Below are 21,625 nucleotides of genomic sequence, written 5' to 3'. Positions count from 1 at the left end.
GCTATAATGACTGACCATAGAAAAACCACTTTTAGGCAAAGACAGGAGACTGTTTTAACTCTCTCCTTGGACGTTTGAAACAGTTAAATATGTAGTAGAGAAACCTCATCATTTGAAAGCTGAGAAACCAGGGTAGATAACATCAAATTATAGCTTAATGTTATCTTAAACAGACAATAAAGAAACTGTGGGAATCTCTTTTGACCAGTGTCTATCTCTGACAGTTCCAAAAATTATCATTCATTGCCTTAGAAAAAGATTCTGTTTATTTGGGGCCAGATGCAGATGGAAGAAAAAGTCTTTCCCCTGACATTTTGGCCAAAATTTGCCCTAAAACATCTTCTTAAATATTTATCTCAAAAGGCTTGGGATATCTTTTTATAAAGGTTTTTAATTATTGAGAAATAATTGACAAATATAATTGTATATATTTAAACTATATAATGTGATTATTTGATGTACATATATGTTATGAACTGCTTACCAAGATCAAGATAATTAACATAACCATCATCTCACATAGTTCTCTCTCTCTCTCTCTCTCTCTCTCTCTCTCTCTCTCTCTCTCTCTCTCTCTCTGTGTGTGTATGGTGAGAATGCCTAGGATCTATTCACAGCAACTTTCAAGTATACAATATTATATTATTAACTAGTCACCAATGGGGTACATTAATCACTGCCATAATTATGCTTCTTTAAACTATTTATATCTTGCATATGCCTTTTTTTGAATAGTAATTCCACTTTGTTTATTTTTATGTGTAAAATAATGAAGTTATATTTAGTGAGTTTCCATTAAATGGGATGGAAATAATATTATCTCATTTGATTCCCAAAAGAAGTTATTAAAATTATCCTGATTCTATGGATGAAGACACTGAGATTCAGAGACAAATAACTTACCCAGTGGATAAATGTTGGATCTATGACTCTCACTCAAACCTGTCTTACTCTAACATCCATGTTCTCCTTATAAAACTATGCAATCTTTTGAGGAACATAATTTTTCTTTCTCATGGTGCTAAAGATTCCTGTTTTGCAATTTTAAACATTGCCCCTGGTTCTATAAAACAAGAACATAGACAGTAACATCTAACTGGAAAATCCTAGTTTAACATTGGTCTTCTATAGCATCTTCTCCTATTCTGTGATAATTTAAGTTTCTCCTACCCCATTCTGTGGCTTTCTTGTGATCCAGCAATTATAACTGCATGCAGTATTCCAGGTACAGATGTTCTGTGGTTTCACAACACAGGATATATATTGGTCTCCTCTGTATAAAAAACAGTCAACAATGACTTCCAAATCCCCATTCTGGGGTTTGATGGATATTTCAGAGCCAATCGTTTAAATGTGATTTTAGATTAATTTTCCCTAAATGCATATGAACCATTTGGAGTCCAAAGGAAGTTGAGCAATTTTATAAGACCTGCTTCACAATATTCTTCTGCCAAGTGGCTTAGTCATATTAAGTAGATACTTTTGCATTAAGCTGAATGGTGATTTTTAACTTAGTTGTTAAAACAGTACATGTAAACCCATTTATAAAAGCAAACCAAAGGAAAGAAAAAGGAAGTTTACACACATTATAATATTTTGTAGTTTCCTATATTTATATAGTAAGCATTCTTAATTGCACAGAAATACCTTTTGTGAGCCAAACAAATCTGGAGTCATGCAGCATCAGACCACAACTTTCTTCCTATTTGTGCGAAAATATTAAAATCGGATAACACTGAGTTTGCTAATCAGTGGTAAATTTAAGAAGAGTCTGAGGAGGTCTCCCCTTGAAATTTTTCCCACTTTCTTTGAGGCAAAATCCAGTATCATTTACTTTTTTAGTACAGAAAACTACAAGATTCAACTAAGGAGTTGTGGGAAGGAATTTAAGTCTAGTCAGATGTTTAATCAGCTGAGTCAAAACTTTTGCATAGCGTTATCTGCATTAGAGGATAATAAAACAGCCTCCAAATATTATTAAAATAAGAAAGCTAAAATTGTAAGGTGAAAATATCTGTTCCTTTTAGAATACTTGATTATTATATGTTTTGATATTGGACTATTTTAATGTATTTCTAATTATTCTAGATTTCTCAGATGGATTACAAAATTATAGATCTTTTCTCACTTCACTTTTTATGATATTCTAAGGGTCTAACCCAAAATATAAGCACAGCTAATACTTTACACATTTATAGGATTGCATTTAAAGTATGATTAAGGCACACATTGACTTATATAATGACAACTTATTTATAATTTTATAATTTACAAAACAGCTTCACAAATTTTTAGGTCACTTGATCTTAAAAACTGGCTTATGAATTAAGCAGACTAGGAATAACTTTTATTTTCCAGTTGAGGCAACTGTGATTCACGATACTCAAACAACTTATCCAAAGGCACAAACATCATAGGAAGAAGCCCTAAAAATGAGGGATCTTCTAATTCTGAGTGCTCTATCTATCACACATTATCTCCGTTACATTCCATTATATTCCATATATATATGGCTTCCATGGTAATGTATTGTTCTGCTGCTTTGTTCCTTCTTTTCTTTTATCTTTTTTTTTTTTTTCAAGTAATACTAAAAAGGCACATTTTCATTTTTGTCCAGGGAACCCAATGAGAGAGCAGGGACCTCGGGTAGGTTGCTAATGGTTGGAGTTGTCTACCCAAAGAGGTCCAAGTCCAAATCCAGGGTTCATAGCAGCCCTATCCTGGTGACTTGCACCTCTCCTCTCTCGTTTTGGGCTGGTTTACAGCTCAACCTGACTTTAGAGGGACATGAGCTATGACAATTGCATCTGGAGCACAATTCATCATTTTCAATGTTTCACCACCAGAATAAGTTCACTTATTAATAAGTCAGAAGTTGGTGCTGTCCAGGGAAACCTCCTGCTGTTCCTTCCATATAATTCTTCTTCTTTATGATTTTTGGCAGGCACCCTCCAGGGCGTCTCAGTGCCCTTCTTTATGAAAAGTCTTTGGGATGGATCCAAGTTATTCTGCAGACTCCGCTGGCTCATGGGCATCCAGCAAAGGAACGTCTGTGTCTCTGTTGCTCTTGTTCCTCTTGTTGCAGTGGGAGGAGTGTAGTTCGTTCTCAGACTCAGCACTGAAGCCCAGGGTTGGCTTCTCTGTGGTCAGTTTTGCAGTGGGGGCCCTGGGGCATGTGGGGGGTGGTCAGAGAGGGCAGTCCCCTGTGGGGCCCTGGAAGGGTCAGTGGGTGTCCACCTCTGGCTGGAGGAAGGACCCGTTGGAATCCTGCAGCAGATGCCTATATATGATGGTGTCATCGATGACTGCATACACATGGGAGTCACTGTCCTTTCATATTTTCTGAAGCTTTTTTGGCTGCAACGGCAGCTGGGTGTTGACGTTGCCATTGTAGATACCTGTGGCCCGGCCCTTGTTCCTCTTCTTTTTCTTATTCTTTTTCACAAAGAAAATGATGAGTACAAGGGCAAACAGCAGTAAGGTGCCACCTCCCATCACTGTGATGAGGACAATAGGCAGGTCCATAGACCTTGGATTAAGCAACACCTGGAAGAGCAGATTCAGCTGCTTGCCACTCACAGGGCTGCAGTTGGAAATGTTGATTCAGAAGCTGTGATGGTGGAAGCTTGGCTTGGGGAGCATCTCCTCCAGGCTGAAGATCTCTTCGGCTTGGGTCCTCTGCTCCTGGATGATCATGAATATGCATGTCCAGCAAACTAGGCCATTCCGCTCCTTTATGAAGGTCAGGCAGGCCACCTGGTCGCTGGGCATGCTGATGTTCCAGGACACTGAGTTGAAGGATGACAAGCCTCATTCCCAGTTAGGAGTTCTCCAGTAGACCTTGCTTTTCATGTCCGGGGTCACCTTGAAAACATCTTCTTTGAAGTGGGGTATGAAGGACACCATCAGGCACTGCTTGGAGACCTCTTGTTGGAAGCTGGGGACAAAAGTGTGCAGGGTCACAGACAAGTTCGACTGCATCTGCACCTGCTTGATGGAGCCTCCTGAGCAGAAGAAGCCAAAGTAAAGGTCTTGGCTGGTGCCGGCGCTGGCCATGCGGTAGCTGAAGCTGGTGTTGCAGATCTGCTCTGGTGTGTCCTGCTGCAATTTCTGGGCTGTCACCAGTGCCAGGGTGAGCCTGTCCTTGGGCACCATCAGATTCCAAGAAAAGTCATGCAGCTGCACAGGCAACTGAAGGATGTCCCTGAGCACCTGGAGAAAGTAGGATTTCCTGTGACAGTTGTGGTTGTCCATGCACCCTGCAAAAGAGGTGCTCATGGTACCCAGGCAGGGAGGAGATTGGAAGGGCATCCTCCCAGCTCTCAAGTCAGCCTGAGGCTTTCTTGCTTTTCCCTTTGGTCTCTCTTTCCCCACTGTCCTCTATTCCTGGCTCCTTGATGCCCTTTTTCTAACTTCCCCTCCTGTTCTCTAATATTCATACTAAACCAGCAGACCAACATCTGGGGCATCTTTAGGGTTGGAAATTTCTTTTTTATCAAGTTCTCTCTTGTGTGTCTGTGTCTTAGATGCTAAGTGCCATGTGGACAGGGAACAAGTTTTTCCTCCACCAATACCTGTTGCCCACGAGTCCCCATCTGTGGGGAGGCAGTTTGTGTAGTAACTAGAGTAGGGAATGGAGCTGGGGAGATCTCAGCTCGAATTCTAGCTCTGCAATTTCCTAATGGGATGGGCTTTGGCAGGCTGCTTTGTCTCTCATGTCCTCAGCCCCTGTATCTGCAGTGACCTCAGATCCTGTATCTGCAGACACTCTAGGAGCATCCATGCGAAAATCATCGTGGCCCAGCAGGGAGGTGACTATTGGTTTTGCTGCCCTCCATGCATCACATATTTATTACGTGACTAGCACATGTCCAGGAGTCCCACATGAGAGAAGACAAGTGGGCAGTGAGCGTGGAAAGAGGGTCATGCGGACTGGAGAGGATGGGAAATGCTACATGGAGGAGGAGAGGATTTCACAGGAGGGAGACTGGAGACTGGACAGAGGAGACAAAAACATGGGCACAAGGAATACACTGCACTCCTGAAGGGTATACGTTCAAATGGAGGCTACTGGTCCCAGAGGGGGAGTGTTCCTACTCTGCTGCTTGCTTCTTTGTTGCCCTATTGCTCACCCTACACAGCGGGGGACATTTCTTTCCTTTTTTTATTAGTTTCAGGTGTACAAAACAATGTGATAGTTAGACATTTGAACCCCTCACAAAGTGATTAACCCCCTCCCCCAATCTACTACCCCTATGACATCATATATAGCTGTTACAATTCCATTGCCTCTATTTCCTATGCCATACATATATAATTATAGCTGACATACATTATTATTCAGCTTCAGCTTCAGGTGTACAGTGCAGTGATCAGGCATCTACAACCATCCATGAAGTGGACTCCCTAATAAGACAAGTGTCCATTAGATACCCAACAAAATCTTTACAACATTATTGATTATAGTCCCCAAACTGTCTTTTGTATCCCCGTGGCAATCTTGTGGTTACCAATTTGTGCTTTCTAATCCCCTCACCTTCTTTCATCCCCACCCCCTCCCATCTAGCAACCCTTAGTTTTTTTCTCTATATCTCTGAGACTGTTTCTGATTAGTTTGCTCATTTATTCTATTCTTTAGAGTCCACATATAAGTAAGATAATATGGTATTTGTCTTTCACCGTCTGACTTATTTCACTTAGCATAATGTTCTCCAGGTCCATCAATATCATTGCAAATGATAAGATTTCATTTTTATTTATAGCAGAGTAATATTCCACTGTATAAATGTACCACAGTTTCTTAATCCAGTCATCTACCGATGGGCATTTCAGTTGTTTCCATGTCTTGGCTATTGTGAATAGCGCTGCAATAGACATAGGGGTGCATACATTTTTTCGAATTAGCGTTTTGGATTTCTCTGGATAGATACCTAAGAGTGGAATTGCTGGGTCATAAAGAAGTTCCATTTCCAGTTTTCTGAGATACCTCCATACTGATTTTCATAGCTGCTGCACTAGTCTGCAATCCCACCAACAGTGCACGAGGGTTCCCTTTTCTCCACATCCTCACCAGCACTGGTTGTTTGTTGATTTACTAATGATAGCCTATTCCTTATTTTCAATAAGAACAAAAACTGTATGGTAACTTCATCAAATGCCAAAAATACTGACTGCTTACAATTTCTAACTCTCATTTTAGACAAAACTAAACTTAAAGCTATCAAGGTTAATGAAGATTTATGCTGATTTTAACAAAATTTGAAATGTTTACCAGCTCAATTCTAATATTTAACACATGACTCATGGTCAAGAAATTGCTTCTTTTATCAAACCTCTCATTTAACATGCTGAAAGACTAACTTTCTTTTTTCTTTTTTTTTCTTTTTTTTTTTATTGGAGTGACAATTGTTAGTAAAATTACATAGATTTCAGGTGTGCAATTCTGTATTACATCATGTATAAATCCCATTGAGTGTTCACCACCCAGAGTCAGTTCTCCTTCCATTACCATATATTTGATCCCCCTTACCCTCATCTCCCACCCTCCTCCCCCCTAACCCTCTGGTAACCACTAAACTATTGTCTGTGTCTATGAGTTTTTGTTTCTCATTTGTTTCTCTTCTTCTTTTGCTGTTTCTGGTTTATATGCCACATATCAGTGAAATCATATGGTTCTCTGCTTTTTCTGTCTGACTTATTTCACTTAGCATTACACTCTCAAGATCCATCCATGTTGTCACAAATGTTCCTATTTGTGGGAAATGAGGGTAAGTGGGATCAAATATATGGTGATGGAAGGAGAACTGACTCTGGGTGGTGAACACACAATAGGATTTGTAGATGATGTGATACAGAATTTTACACCTGAAATCTATGTAATTTTACTAACAATTTTACTAAATTTTACTAAATAAATTTTACTAAATTTATTGTCACCCCAATAAATTTTAAAAAAGAAAAAAAAAGGAAACCCCATAGCTAACATCATACTTAACAGTGAAATGCTCAAAACTTGTCCTTTAGATCAGGAACAAGATAGGGATGTCCTCAGTCACCACTTTTATTCATCATAGTACTGGAAGCCCTAGCCACAGCAATCAGATAAATAAATAAATAAATAAATAAATAAATAAATAAATAAATAGTATCCAAATTGGAAAGGAAGAAGTAAAACTCCTTATTTGCAGATAGCATGATACTATACGCAGAGAATTCTAAAGATCCCACCAAAAAAACCCCAGAAAACTATTATAACTAATCAATGAGTTCAGTAAAGTAACATAATACAAAGTTAATATTAAGAAATCAGTTGTATTTCTCTATACCAGTAATGAACTATCAGAAACAGAAATTAAGAAAACAATCTCATTTATAATTGCATCAAAAATAAATAAAATACCTAGGAATAAATTTAATTAAGGAGGTAAAAGATCTGTACTTAAAAAACAATAAGACACCGAAGAAAAAAAACTGAAGAATTTAGAAATAAATGGATGCATATACCGCTTTCATGAATAGGAAGAATTCACATCATTAAAATATCCACATTTCCGAAAGCAATCTATATGTTCAATGCAATCCCTATCAATATACCAATGGCAGTTTTCACAGGATTAAAACAAATAATCCTAAAATTTATACACAATCACAAAAGAGCCCAAATAGCCACACCAATCTTAAGAAAGAAAAACAAAATTGGAAATATCACATACCTGATATCAAACTATATTACAAGGCTGTAGTAATCAAAATAGTATGGTATGGCATATAAACAGACACATAGATAAGTGGAAAAGAATAGGGAGCTCAGAAATAAACCCACACCTATAAGGTCATATAATCTATGACAAACGTAAGAAGAATATACATCGGGGAAAAGATAGTCTATTCAATATATGATATTTGGAAAATTGGACATATGCAAATAAAAAACATACTGGACCACGTTCTTACTCCATATACTACAAGAATCAACTCAAAGTGGATTAAAGACTTAAATATAAGACCCCAAATCACAAAACTCCTAGAAGAAAACATAGGCAGTAAACTCTGACATCACTCAGTGATATTTTTTCTGATCTACTCCTCAGGCAAGGGAAACAAAAGAAAAAATAAACAAATGTAACTACATCAAAGTCAAAAGTTTTTGCACAGCAAAGCAACCCATCAACAAAACAAAAAGATAACCTACTGAATGGGAGAAGATATTCACCAATGACACATCAAATAAGGGATAACTATCCAAAATACGTAAAGAACTAATAAAACTCAACGCCAAAAATGAACAAACAATCCAATTAAAAAAATGGGCTGAGGACCTGAATAGACGTTTCTCCAAAGAGGACATACAGATGGGCAATAGATATATGAAAAGATATTCAACATCACTAATCATCCAAGAAATGGAAATTAGAACCACAATGCGATATCACCTCATACCCATGAGAATGGCTATCAATAAAGAACAAGGAACAAGTGTTGCAGAGGATGTGGAGAAAATGGAACTCCTGTGTACTGTTGGTGTGATTGCAAATTAGTGCAGCAACTACGGAAAATAGTGTGGAGTTTCCTCAAAAAATTAAAAATAAAACTACCTTATGACCCAAAATTCCACTCTGGGTATTTATGCAAAGAAATCCAAAACTCTAATTTGAAAACATACATGCACCTCTATGTTCACTGCAGTGTTATTTACAATAACTAAGATAGGGAAGCAACCTAAGTGCCCATTAATAGAAAACTGAATAAAGAAGATATGGTACACATAAACGATAGAATATTACTTGGCCATAAAAAAATGAAGTAGCATTTGCAACAACATGGATGGCCTTAGATGTTATTATACTAAGTGAAATAAGTCAGACAAAGACAATTGCCATATGATATCATTTATATGTGGAATCTAAAGAATAAAACAAAACAAACAAACAAAACAGAGTCACACACATAGATGTCCAGAATCAAATGATGATTGGCAGATGGGAGGGGGTCTGATGTCTGGGTGAAAAAGATGGAAGGATTCAGATATTACAAATTAGTAGTTATAAAATAGTCACAGGGATGTAAAGTACAACATAGGGAATATTGTCAATAATATTGTAATAAATATGCATAGTTCCAGGTACTAGACTAATTGGGGGGATCATTTTATAAATTATACCAATGTCTCCCCAGTATGCTGTACACCTGAAACTAATATAAAATAATATTGAATTTCAAATTAACTTAAAATTAAAAATAAGTAAGATGGAAGCAAACCAAACCACCATGCTTAAAAATTAGCATAAGTCATATACAATATTTTATTATCTAAAAATCATTTTATAAAATATAAAGCTGATGCAGTTTCTCATGGGTCATATCATCCTTTAAAAATATTTTAGATATAAGAAATCATTTAGATGTTCTAATGTATTTTTATTGACAGGAAATAAAAATTCAAGTCAACATATCTACTCATTTCTTGAGAACCATAGATTCATGTTTCAGTTTGCTTCAACCTTTTCTTGTTAGGTACTGTGTTTCCCTGAAAATAAGACCTAGACGGACAGTCAGCTCTAATGCGTCTTTTGGAGCCAAAATTAATATAAGACCTTGTGGGTACAGAGCCAGGAGTGCAGTTTCCAGGCTCTTGACCTCACATGGAAAGGTGCTGGCTCAGGTAGTAAATGGCCATCAACTGTGATTGGATGTCCATCAGCTGTGGCTAGTTGGCCGTCAGCTATAACCAGTGAGCCATTGGCCGCTAATATAACTGCTATGGCTATGCTAGCAGAAAATGGAGGCTAGCAAGCAGATGTTGGCTGAGCTAGCAAGAGCCAATTGCAAGTTAGCATGGCTTGTTGTAGCTAGCAAGTGAGGTGGGTTGGCAGAAAAGTGGACAGCAGGTTGCGGATAGTGTGGCTCCTGCTTTCTGTGTCTCCAACCCAGCCGCCAGCAAGAATATAGTGGTATGACTCTCCTATCTATGGCTCCGTGGGTGTTCCTTTTTGGCTTCACCATGTCCTGCGTTCTTATGTGGGGAGCGGAACCAGAGACCCCGCATGTCACCCTGCATGACAGACTTGATCTTATTTTACTATAATATGAGACTGGGTCTATAATATAATATAATATAATATAATATAATATAATATGATATAATATATAATATTAAGTCTTATATTAATTTTTGTTCCAAAAGATGCATTAGAGCTGATTGTCCAGCTAGGTCTTATTTTCGGGGAAACACAGTAGCAGCAGGCCATGAGCAAACCCTGAGAATTGCAGTAAGTATAATAAGTGCTTTTATGTCAAAAATTTAAGCAGAGCTGTTTCCATTTAAAAGAAATTCAAAATATTGTGGCTCATTTTAGTTTCTCTTAGAACATTGGGCAAGGTATTTCTAATTCCATTTTATTCCCTTGTTACTTTTCTTTACCCCATCCATGAATTGAAAATGTAATCTTAAGCACCCTTATAGGAGTTTCAGTTTCCAAATACTGATGCATATTTATAGCTAAAGATCCAGTCACTGCTTCTCTCTAAAACCTTTGTAATAAGGTCTATTTTATTTTAAAGATGAAGAAACGACCATGTCATGCAGGGTGGCATGCAGGGTCTCTGGTCCTGCTCCCCACATAAGAATGCAGGACATGGTGAGGCTGAAAAGGAACACCCATGGAGCCATAGGTAGGGGAGTCACACCACTATAGTCTCACTGGAGGCTGGATTCACACGACGTGCGACCTGCTGTCCGCTTTGCTGCCAACCGACCGACTCCCCTCCCTAGCTGCAATCCACCATGCTAACTGCAATCCGCGCTTGCTAGCTGAGCCACCATCTTCTTGCTAGCTCCCATTTTCTGCTAGCGTAGCCATGGCAGTTATATTAGTGGCCAATGGCTCAATGGTTACAGCTGATGGCCAACTAGCCACAGCTGATGGACATCCAATCACAGTTGATGGCCATTTACTACCTGAGCCAGCACCTTTCCACATGAGGGAGAGAGCCTGGAAACTGCTCTCTGGAGCTCTGTCTCCACACTCCACCCCTACAGGGTCTCACCTCACAATCTATGTGACAAGCGTCTTCCCGCGAGGGGCCCTGTGCGAGAAGCCTGGAGGTGAATGCAATGTCCTGGACACAGCTAGGCTCTCTGGGCACAGCCAGGATTTCTCAGGGCACCACCAGTACTTCTGGGCACAGCCAGACTTTCTGGGCTTCTTAGGGTACCACCAGTTTCCCAAGGCACAGCCAGAGCCTCTCAGAGCACTGCCACTCTCTCTGTACACAGCCAGACTTCCTGGACTCAGCCAGGGCTTCTCAGGGCACTGCCACTCTCTCTGGGCTCAGCCAGACTTCCTGGGCACAGCCAGGGCTCTCAGGGCACTGCCACTCTGCCTGGGCACAGCCCAATTTCCTGGGCACAGCCAGTGCATCTCAGGGCACCGCCACTCTCTTTGGGCAGAGCCAGACTTCCTGGGCTCAGCCAGGGTTCTCAGGGCACTGCCACTCTCTCTGGGCCTCTCAGGGTACCGTGCTGGAACAACAGCGACTCACAATCAAGGTGCTTACATATTCTCGATGGTGGCCAGTCAAGACACAAAAGCAAACATCCGCCAGTTCCACTACATGGTGGTATGTTCCCAAACAGTCAAGCAGTCCATTAAATTAGGGATAGAAGGCAATTCCCCATAGTCCGTAGTCATTCGCCAAGGCTGTCCTGGGGGTGAGGGATGACCTTGACCTCACCCTCATCTCCCCCGGAGGACTCAGCAAGCGTTTCCTCCTGGGACTACAAGTCCTGCATCTAGGCTGCCTGAACAAGCACTTCCCAGCCCACAGGGCCGCAACGACCTTTGCTTTCTCCGGCCTATGCTGGTTGGAGAACTGTCCATGTCTTTACACCTCTCCACGGGGGTCCAGCTCTCCGGCAGCTGCTCCTCCTGGTCTTCCTGAGACTGAGTGTTCATACGCACAAACTGTTCCACCGCCCTTCGGAGGGCTTTGGCAGGCACAGTACCCTGCTCGCTTCACCATTTGTCATGCAGGGCAGCCTGCGGGGTCTCTGCTCCTGCTCCCCACATAAGAACACAGAATATGGTGAGGCCAAAAAGGAACACCCACGGAGCCATAGGTAGGGGAGTCATACCGCTATAGTCTCGCTGGCAGCTAGGTGGGAGACACAGGAAGTAGGAGCCACACTGTGTGCAACCTGCTGTCCACTTCTCTGCAATCTGAAACCCGCTCTCCACCATGCTAACTGCAATCTGCGCTTGCTAGCTAAGCCATCTTCTTGCAAGCTCCCATTTTCTGCTAGCATAGCCACGGCAGTTATATTAGTGGTCAGTGGCTCACTGGTTACAGCTGACGGCCAACTAGCCACAGTTGATGGCCATCCAATCACAGTTGATGGCCACTTACTACCTGAGCCAGCACCTTTCCACATGAGGATGAGAACCTGGAAACTGCTCTCTGGGGCTCTGTCCCCACAGACCATATCATATATCCAATGAAAATATTCTTTCTATTTCTTGATTGAGGTTGGTATACTCATGTTCTATTCTGTCTTCTTACCTAAATCTGTTCGCACTAAAGAATCACATCGAGTCATATATACTGGGGGAAAGCAGAGTTTGCCGGTCCAAACTATGCCTTTTTGAGATATTGATTATTCTAAGGCAGTTATTTTAAAGGAAAAAAAAAAGATTCAAGGAGAATTTTTGAACCTCCCCCTTTAAATTCCTAAAGGAATTCATATAGAAAAACTTACTTAAATGAAAGGAGTTATCACTTTAGCATCATAATATGATCTAAGTGTGGTAGATAGTGAGAAGCTAAGCAAAGTCTGTTAGATTCCCCTTTGTGTATCATTGTTTCTAGGTTGCCAGGCAAAAATTTACCACCTGTTTGCTCTTTCTCATCTACATGTGAGTTACCTACCATGTTTTTCCGAAAATAAGACCTAATCGGAAAACAAGACCTAGCATGGTTTTTCAGGAGGACATCCCCTGAACATAAGCCCTAGTGTGTTTTTTAGAGCAAAACTTAATGTAAGACCTGGTCTTATTTTTGGGGAAACATGGTACTTTTCCTCTGAAGTCCCAGAAACCTGCCTGCCTTCCTTTCTTTAGTCAAGGAAAACATATAAGCCTCCACTGCCTGATTTGTCCTAGGGTCCCATATTCTTACAGAGCCTTCATGTATACATACATAATAAATTTGGTTATTTTCTCCTGTTAATCTGTCTGTTGTCAATTTGATTATTAGACCAGCCAGAAGAACTTACAAGGGTAGAAGCAAAATTATTTTTCTGCCCCCAAAATATAAATATGATAAAATACACATTTATTTAACTAAATTGTTAAAATTTAATAATGGTAGCTATTACAACTACCTGTGGTTCAGTCACTGAGGTAAACACATTTTATACATGATGTTTTATGACACAAGAATCCTACCAGTACATATGTGATCCTTGCTAGCCAGGCATTCATCATGTTACTCTTGGCAGCTATATGGTTCTTTGAGAAGCTAACATAATCAAAATGCAAAAATATTCACTAATAAACTACCACATAAATTAATATTCACTTAATTACCCTTCCATGATAAATACTAGCATCCCTCTCTTTCCATTATATCCTAGTCATAATCTAGTATTTTAATGCAGACATATTCAAATTCATCACAATGCAAAATTGGAAATTTTACAAAAGATGCAAAATTTTGTGAAATTAATGAAAGTGATAACAAAAATTACTTGTGAAACAAACAATAAATGGGAATCTTGCAGAGATAGACCACTTATTAGTTAAATAAGAGAACGTTGACCATAATGATGAAGATAGAGTTCTTTGGAAACAAATGAAACCCTGCATTATTTTTCCAGAAATGACTCTATTAATGAATATGCAAACACAATAAAAAAATAAAGTTCAGGGTATAATATTACATTATTATACAATTTTTCAAAAAAATTGCACACACACAAGAAAAGTCAAAATCACCATAAAATCCATCTTTATTCTGAGTAGTGCATAGTTCAAATTTAAATACAATTTTGTTAAATGTAAGATAAATATTTTGTATACCATTTATTTTTTCAAGCTTCCATCCCAATTAAACCTTTTATTCACAATTTACAATGTATTTTTGGTCCTTTTAATGTGTATTCACTTAAATGGACTTTTCTGACGTCAATTACTCTTGCATAATGAGGACTTCCCGCATTATTATCAATGTTTACCTGAGGAAAGAATTTCAAAAAACTATAGTAGCTTGATGTAACAATCAGAGGGCAAAAAACATACTAGTTATTTGAGCAGAGTAAAAATTAATATAAAAAATAGTTGACTTGGTATAAAGATTGTTAAATTGAAAACTAAAAAGGTAAAAAGAGAACACCAAATCATCACAGAGTTAGCAACTACAGGAAGCAGCTACCATACTTGTATCTAGGGCTGGACAAACAGAAGAGGTTGAACTTTTTAAAACTAGAAACCTAGAGGAAGGGCTCCATAGCACTGACTCTCAGACCTCTGAAGAGGGCACTGGGGGCACTCTGGGAGAAGAGGATGCAGGTATGATGAGGCTGGTTCTGTAAGTATTGGAAAAGCGACATAGTGGATTCAACTGCTACTTTGGGAGAAACTTGCTGCTTCCAGTGTGTAGAAACATGCTGAGGAGAGATGTGAGACTCAAAGGAACAGGAAATCAACATGAAACCAACAGAGATTAAGCAGCAAGGAGCATGTCTCTTCTTTCACCTTCAGCTTTGCAGTCTCCCAGTCATGTCCTGTAGGGACAGAGTCCCAGCGAGCAGTTTCCAGGCTCTCGGCCTCATGTGGAAAGATGCTGGCTTGGGTAGTAGATGGCCATCAGCTGTGACTAGCTGGCCACGAGCTGTAACCAGTCAGCCATTAGCCACTGATATAACTGCCGTGGCTAAGCTAGCAAGTATGGATTGTGGATTGCGGATTGCAGAGAGGCGGATTGCAGAGAGGCAGATTGCAGTTAGCACAGTGGATTACAGTTAGCAAGTGAGGTTGGTTGGCAGAGAAGCAGGCCAGCCGCTGGCAAGAATATAGTGGTATGACTCCCTTATCTATGGCTCCATGGTTGTTCCTTTTTGGCCTCACCATATCCTGTGTTCTTATGTGGGGAGCAGGAGCTGAGACCCCGCATAGCATCCCACGTGACACATGGCACAGTGAGCAGGGTACAATGCCGGCCAGATTCCCCCAAGGGGTAATGGAACAGTTTATATCTATGAGAGCTTTCTTTTGGGAGACCCATGAGGAGCAGCGCCGGTAGCAGGAAACATAATCTGCCTGGGAGAAACGTGACCCGTCAGTGAATCAGTGGTCCACTGAAGCCTCCGGATGGCATGCTGCCCTGTTGGCCAAAGTAAGCGTCATCTTCCTCTTGGTGGTCTACTGCTACTGTGGGCTCCTAGAGTTGTGGATGTTTTATACCGAGGCCTCCACCCACTTGGACACCTGGCACAGTGAGCAGGATTCTGGCCAGATAGGAATGGTATCTGACTCTGGGCAGGAGGACATGTGGCCCCCACACAGTGTATGGTAGCCAGTAGCCACTGTTCTCAGAATTTGGACCCCTGAGGAGGGGTGGGAGGACATGGATGGCTCTCGGCCAGCGTGGAGAGGGCCCTGCAGATTCTAACTGAGTGGTTGCCGGAGGAGGCAAGGGTATAGCCGGCCTTGTGGGCTGGTTGTTCCTCACTGGGTTGCATCATAACATGGAGGACGCACTTAATGAAATAGCTCAGGTGCAGGACCAGCAGCCCTGTGGGGAGGCACTGGAAGCTCGTGACCACAGGTTGGAGGAGGTTCTCACCGCATTGCGTCATAACTCAGAGGAAACGCTTGCTGGAATAGCCCAAGTGCGGGATCAGGTGTCCCGGTGGAAGGCACTGGCAGCTTGGGTCTGCCTGTTACAGGAGGAGCCCCACAGTGGAGACTCTGAGGTAGAAGTGGACAGCGCAAGTAGAGACAATGTAGCCTCCAACCTCCACACCCAGCCAATTACAAAGCAAAAGGTAAAGTATGAGCAACCTTTGGGCCCCAGGGGCATTGCTGCCAGCAACCCAGCTGTTACTGAGTTCACAACCTACACCCTTTACACTCCCTCTGAGTTGCAGGAGCTGGGAAGGCAGTGCCGACAGTGCCCTGGAAAGCCAGTCTCGGCTTGGCTACTACATTTATGGGATGAGGGGTAGACAGCATTCTCTGCTCCCCAGGCAAAATGAAAAAGCTAGCCTTCATGACGGTGCAGCTGTCCCTGTGACAAAGGTTACAGAACTGCCATAGGTTGGCCCAAGACCAGGGCAACCACATTCTAATGGAGTGACTCACTGCTGTGTTCCGCACAGTATGGGGAGAGGCTGGCGAGCTGCCAGACCCTATGAGTAAATGGCAGTAGTAAAAGGAACTTACTCAAATCATCTGTAAAATGGATGTGAGATATGCTATGTTCAACCGTAATATGCAGGGGCCAGATGAGGAACCTTTTACAATGAGCATGAGAGATCTGGTTTTGGATACTGCCCCTGCAAGTGCTTTTGGATCCTTAGTTGCCATTCTTTCGCCCTATGTGGGGGCGGCAGATCCATGAAGTTGTCATTGCCATGGCCACCCTGGGGGATGTTGAAAGCCGGCGGCAAAGGAAGTTAAGACAGGAGGTCCAAGAAGTTAAGACCTGGAAGCCCACGCCAAAAGTAAGGGGGTGAGGTAGTGGGCCTCAGAGTGTAACATACACGCAGATGTGGTGTGATCTCGTGGCAGCAGGAGTTGATCGGGGAAAAAATAGACCAACAACCCAATGCACTCTTGTTGGAACTTTGGAAAGAGTTGCCTCCGGAACAGCAATTCCAGTGAAGCCTAAAGGAGAAGTCTGGAAAAGCGCGACCCTTGTCCCTCCAAGACTTCATGCGCCTGCTTGAGGCAGACTCCTTTCAGCTTGATTAGGGGTGGGGCCAAGGTACCCTGTCAGACAGGACGAGCAGGGACCGGAGGCCCCATGTGGAACTGTCCATACATTGGTCCCCTTCTAATGTGCAGAGGGTTTTGGCCCTAGTTGACACTGGCACAGACTGTAGTCTTATTTATGGGAACCCAGACCTGTTCCCTGGACAAGCAATCTGCATTGATGGCTATGGAGGAAAGACTGTGGCAGTAAAAGCCGTTTCCTTACCACTGGGTATAGGAAGGCTTCCCCCTCGTATCTACAAGGTTTATGTCTCCCCCGTTCCGGAGTATATTCTAGGGCTGGACGTGCTACATGGCCTCAATTTACAGACGTCGGTTGGAGAGTTCTGTCTCCGGATCCGGGCGGTGAAAGCATTGATACGCGGGCATGTTCACCACCCTCCTCAAGTGTTGTCACAAACACGGCACGTGGTTATAGTGCGACAGTACCTCCTGCCAGGAGGGCAGGAGGAGATAGGTCGTACAATTTTGGAATTGGAGAAGGCACATATTGTGAGGCCAACACACAGTTCCTTTAACTCCCCAGTATGGCCTGTCAAGAAGCCAGATAGGATCTGCCAAATGACTGTGGACTATAGGGAGTAAAATAAGGTGACGCCACCTTTGCACGCTGCAGTGCCTTCAATTCACGATTTGATGGATCGTCCGACTATCCGCCTAGGAATGTATCACTATGTAATGGACTTGGCAAATGCTTTTTTTCCATTAACATTGCACCCGAGTGTCAAGAGCAGTTTGCTTTTACTTGGGACGGGCAGCAATGGACTTTTCAAGTCCTTCCAGAAGGATACTTGCACAGCCCCACTATCTGCCACAGGCTTGTAGCCCAGGATTTGGCATAGTGGAATCAGCCGGGCTCTGTGGTCCTGTTTCATTATGTTGATGATGTTTTACTAACATCTGATTCTCTTTCCGATTTACAGCAAGCAGCTCCCTCTCTTCTCTGCCACCTGAAGTCATGTGGCTGAGTAGTGAACGAGGAAAAGGTCCAAGGCCTTGGCTTATTCATCAAGTTTTTGGGTGTTGTGTGGTCGGATAAGACAAAGGTCATACCTGAGGCAATTACTGACAAAATACAAGCCTTTCCCCGGCCGACCAATGTCTCCCAACTGCAGATGTATTTGAGTCTGCTGAGGTATTCATGGGCGTTTGTACCCCATTTAACACAAATGGCAAGGCCCTTATATAGCATGATAGAAAAGGGGTATCATGGGATTGGAAAGAGGATATAGAGCAAGGCTTTGTTGCCACAAAATGGGCAGTGCAGCAGGCACAGGCTCTGCAAGTAGTGGACACTGGTCGCCCATTTGAACTTGATGTTCACGTAACCCAAGAGGGGTACAGTTGGGGCCTCTGGCAAAGGCAGGAGTGTCTCCGGTCGCCAGTGGGATTTTGGTTCCAATTATGAAAAGGAGCGGAAGTCCGCTACCCTCTAATAGAGAAATAGCTGGCTGCCTCCTTATGCAGCCCTAGTTGCCACAGAAGCCATCACAGGGACAGCACGGGTGTTGGTTCAAACAACCTATCCCATCCAGGAGTGGGTCCGTACGTGGACTCAGGGACCCAAAACGGGGGTAGCACAGACCATCACCCTCACCAAGTGGGGTGCCTACTTTGAGCAACGTAGCACCCTTAGTTCAAGCCCTTTGAGCACAGAGCCACAACAGGTCCTGTGGCCTGTGGAGCTTGCAGCCAAGGCTGAGCCAAGCGCTCTGCCTAGAGGGGAGGACTTGGAACCCTCACCCTACAGAGAAGGACAGCCCTCAGTACCTGAGGATGCCTGGTTTACTGATGGTTCTAGCAGAGGAGCTGCAGCCATTTGGACGGCTAGGGGTGTGCAGCCCAAAAGAAACACCATTTGGTTTTATACTGGGACGGGCAAGAGTAGCCAGCGGGCTGAGCTACGGGCTGTGAATGATAATCAGCCATGAGTCCGGGCCCCTAGTTATTTGTACTGACAGCTGGATGGTGTTCTGGGGCCTAACGTTTTGACTCCCTATTTGGGAAACACCAAAACTGGTTGGTAGGACACTGTCCACTGTGGGGTCAAGCCATGTGGCAGGACCTTTGGGACTTAGGGCACAGAAAGGAGGTGACCCTAATGCATGTCACAGGTCACTCCCCCTTAGCGTCCCCAGATAATGATGAAGCAGATGCCCTAACATGTGTCCGATGGTTAGAACTGGCCCCTGCCACTGATGTGGCCCATTGGATGCATAGGAAATTGCAGCACGCTCGAAGCTGAATCATGTGGCAAGTGAGCAGACTCTGGGGTCTGCCTTTGAAATAGCAAGAGATAACAGATGCCTGCTATGACTGTGTTGTCTGTGCCCAGGACAGCCTCCAAAGGCAGAAGGTCCCCTGGGAGACACAGCAGATTACATGAGGAAGGGTGCCCCTCACTCACTGGCAAGTAGATTGCATTGGACCTCTGCCTATAGCCCACAATGTGATGTATGCATTCACAGCAGTGGACACTGCTATGAGGTTGATGTTTACTTGACCGTGTCTGGCTGCGGATCAGCGGCATACAGTTGTCGCTCTTACACGGCTGTGCATCCTCTATGGGCACCCCCAAGTCATTAAAAGTGACAGGGGTACCCATTTTACGGGGCAAGAAGTGCAGTGCTGGTCTGCCAGGATGCACATACAATGGTTATTTCATACCCTATACAATCCACAAGTAGCTGGCATGATTGAACGCTACAACAGCCTTTTGAAGCAAGGCCTCCGGGTGTCAAAACACCCTCCCACAATACGAGACTGGGCCTCACGTCTATGGGACGTCTTGAGAATCCTGAATGAGAGACTACAGAAGGGAGGGCCCGCACCAGTAGAAGCTTCTGCTACATCGAATGGCCGCTCCCATTCAGTGACAGGTTACCACAGGTGAGACTCTGTTCAAGCCAGGCTATGGCAGAAACGGAAGGAAACATTATGCTGCCAGCACCCACATGCTTGAAAGCAGGGGAACGGCAGCAGTGGACCTGGCCCTGTCGGGTCAAAAGCCCCCACTGTCAATGGTTGGGCCTGATAGCCCCATGGGGGGCTTGTTTGACTCATGATTTGCAAGTGACGTCAGGGGTGGTGGCTGAGTGGCCACCACATATGACTGTGGTATATGGAGGTACCAATGCCAGGATGATTTTGTGAGGAACCTATGTGCTCTCACTATGGCCTATTATGGGGTCCCCTCTTCTGTTACATGTTGAAATTATGCAAGGGACCCCAAGCACTGCCATAAAGTTGTGGTACCACAAACTGGGAAAGGTGCTGGTGGCAGTGACCCTCCTTTCCCAGGACAAAAAGCTAGCATGTATCGTGACAGATGGAAGTGATTTGCCATTGTTGGTTCCTAAGACTGCTATTTCTTTCCACCCATAGGTGCCTATAGGTTAATAAGGCACAGGGCCCTTTGCGGAAGATACTTGTCATGTAGATTGTGAGGCGAGACCCTGTAGGGATGGAGTGTGGGGACAGAGTCCCAGACAGCAGTTTCCAGGCTCTCGGCCTCACGTGGAAAGGTGCTGGTTCAAGTAGTAGATGGCCATCAGCTGTGACTAGTTTGCCCTGAGCTGTAACCAGTTAGCCATTAGCCACTGATATAACTGCCATGGCTAAGCTAACAAGCATGGATTGTGGATTGTGGATAGTGGATTGCAGATTGCAGAGAGGCAGATTGAAGTTAGCACGGTGGATTACATTTAGCAAGTGAGGTTGGTTGGCAGAGAAACAGATGGCGGGTTGCAGATCGTGTGGTTCCTTCTTCCTGTGTTTCCAGCCCAGCCGCCAGCGAGAATACAGCGGTATGATTTCCCTAACTATGGCTCCGGCTCCGTGGTTGTTCCTTTTTGGCCTCACCATATCCTGTGTTCTTATGTGGGGAGAAGGAGCTGAGACCCCGCATGGCACCCCGTGTGACATGTCCCTTATTGGCAGAGCTAAATACAATGCCAGCTGGCAAAGCAGAAGTGTGGTTTGCAGAGTCCTGGCACCAGCATCACAAATAACAAAGAAGGGTAGTTTGAAGCTGAGAAATAGTAGCTTCTTATCTGTCAGAGCCCACCTTTTTAGCTACTCAGCATCCATAAATATCTTTCTACACACATGTGATGCAGGGACTCAGCTCCCGCTCCTCACATAAGAATGCAGGATATAGTGAGGCCAAAAAGGAATAACAACGGAGCCATAGATAGGGGAGTCACACCACTATATTCTCGATGGCAGCTGGTCAAGACACAAAAGCAAACATCCGCTAGTACTCCAATGAGGGGTCTTCCTGTGCCCCAGTCTCACTGGCGGCTGGACGAGAAACCGGAAGTAGGATCAACATGGTCCGCAATCCACAATCTGCTTACTAACCATACTTGCTAGCTACAATCTGCTTGCTAACCGCACTCACTAGCCGCAATCCCCCATCCGCTTCTATGCCAACCTATCAACTCCCTAGTGTAGCCACGGCAGTTATATTAATAGCTAATGGCTAACCGGTAACAGCTGATGGCCACCCAGCCATAGCAGATGGCCTTTTGATTACAGCTGGTGGCCATCTAACAACCGAGCCAGCACCTTTCCAAGTGAGGACAAGAGCCTGGAAACTGCTTTCTGGGATTCTGTCCCCACAACATATTTGA

General features: G+C 43.2%; 1 pseudogene; it reads right to left on the bottom strand.

Annotated features, from left to right (window-relative positions):
* Window positions 1-3,003: 3,003 nt before the first annotated feature.
* LOC117034643 (CUB domain-containing protein 1-like) lies at window positions 3,004-4,278 on the bottom strand (annotated as a pseudogene).
* Window positions 4,279-21,625: the final 17,347 nt, after the last annotated feature.

This window comes from Rhinolophus ferrumequinum, chromosome X (genome assembly GCF_004115265.2).
Source record: "Rhinolophus ferrumequinum isolate MPI-CBG mRhiFer1 chromosome X, mRhiFer1_v1.p, whole genome shotgun sequence".
NCBI lineage: Eukaryota > Metazoa > Chordata > Mammalia > Chiroptera > Rhinolophidae > Rhinolophus > Rhinolophus ferrumequinum.
This window is presented reverse-complemented; position numbering and strand designations above follow the sequence as displayed.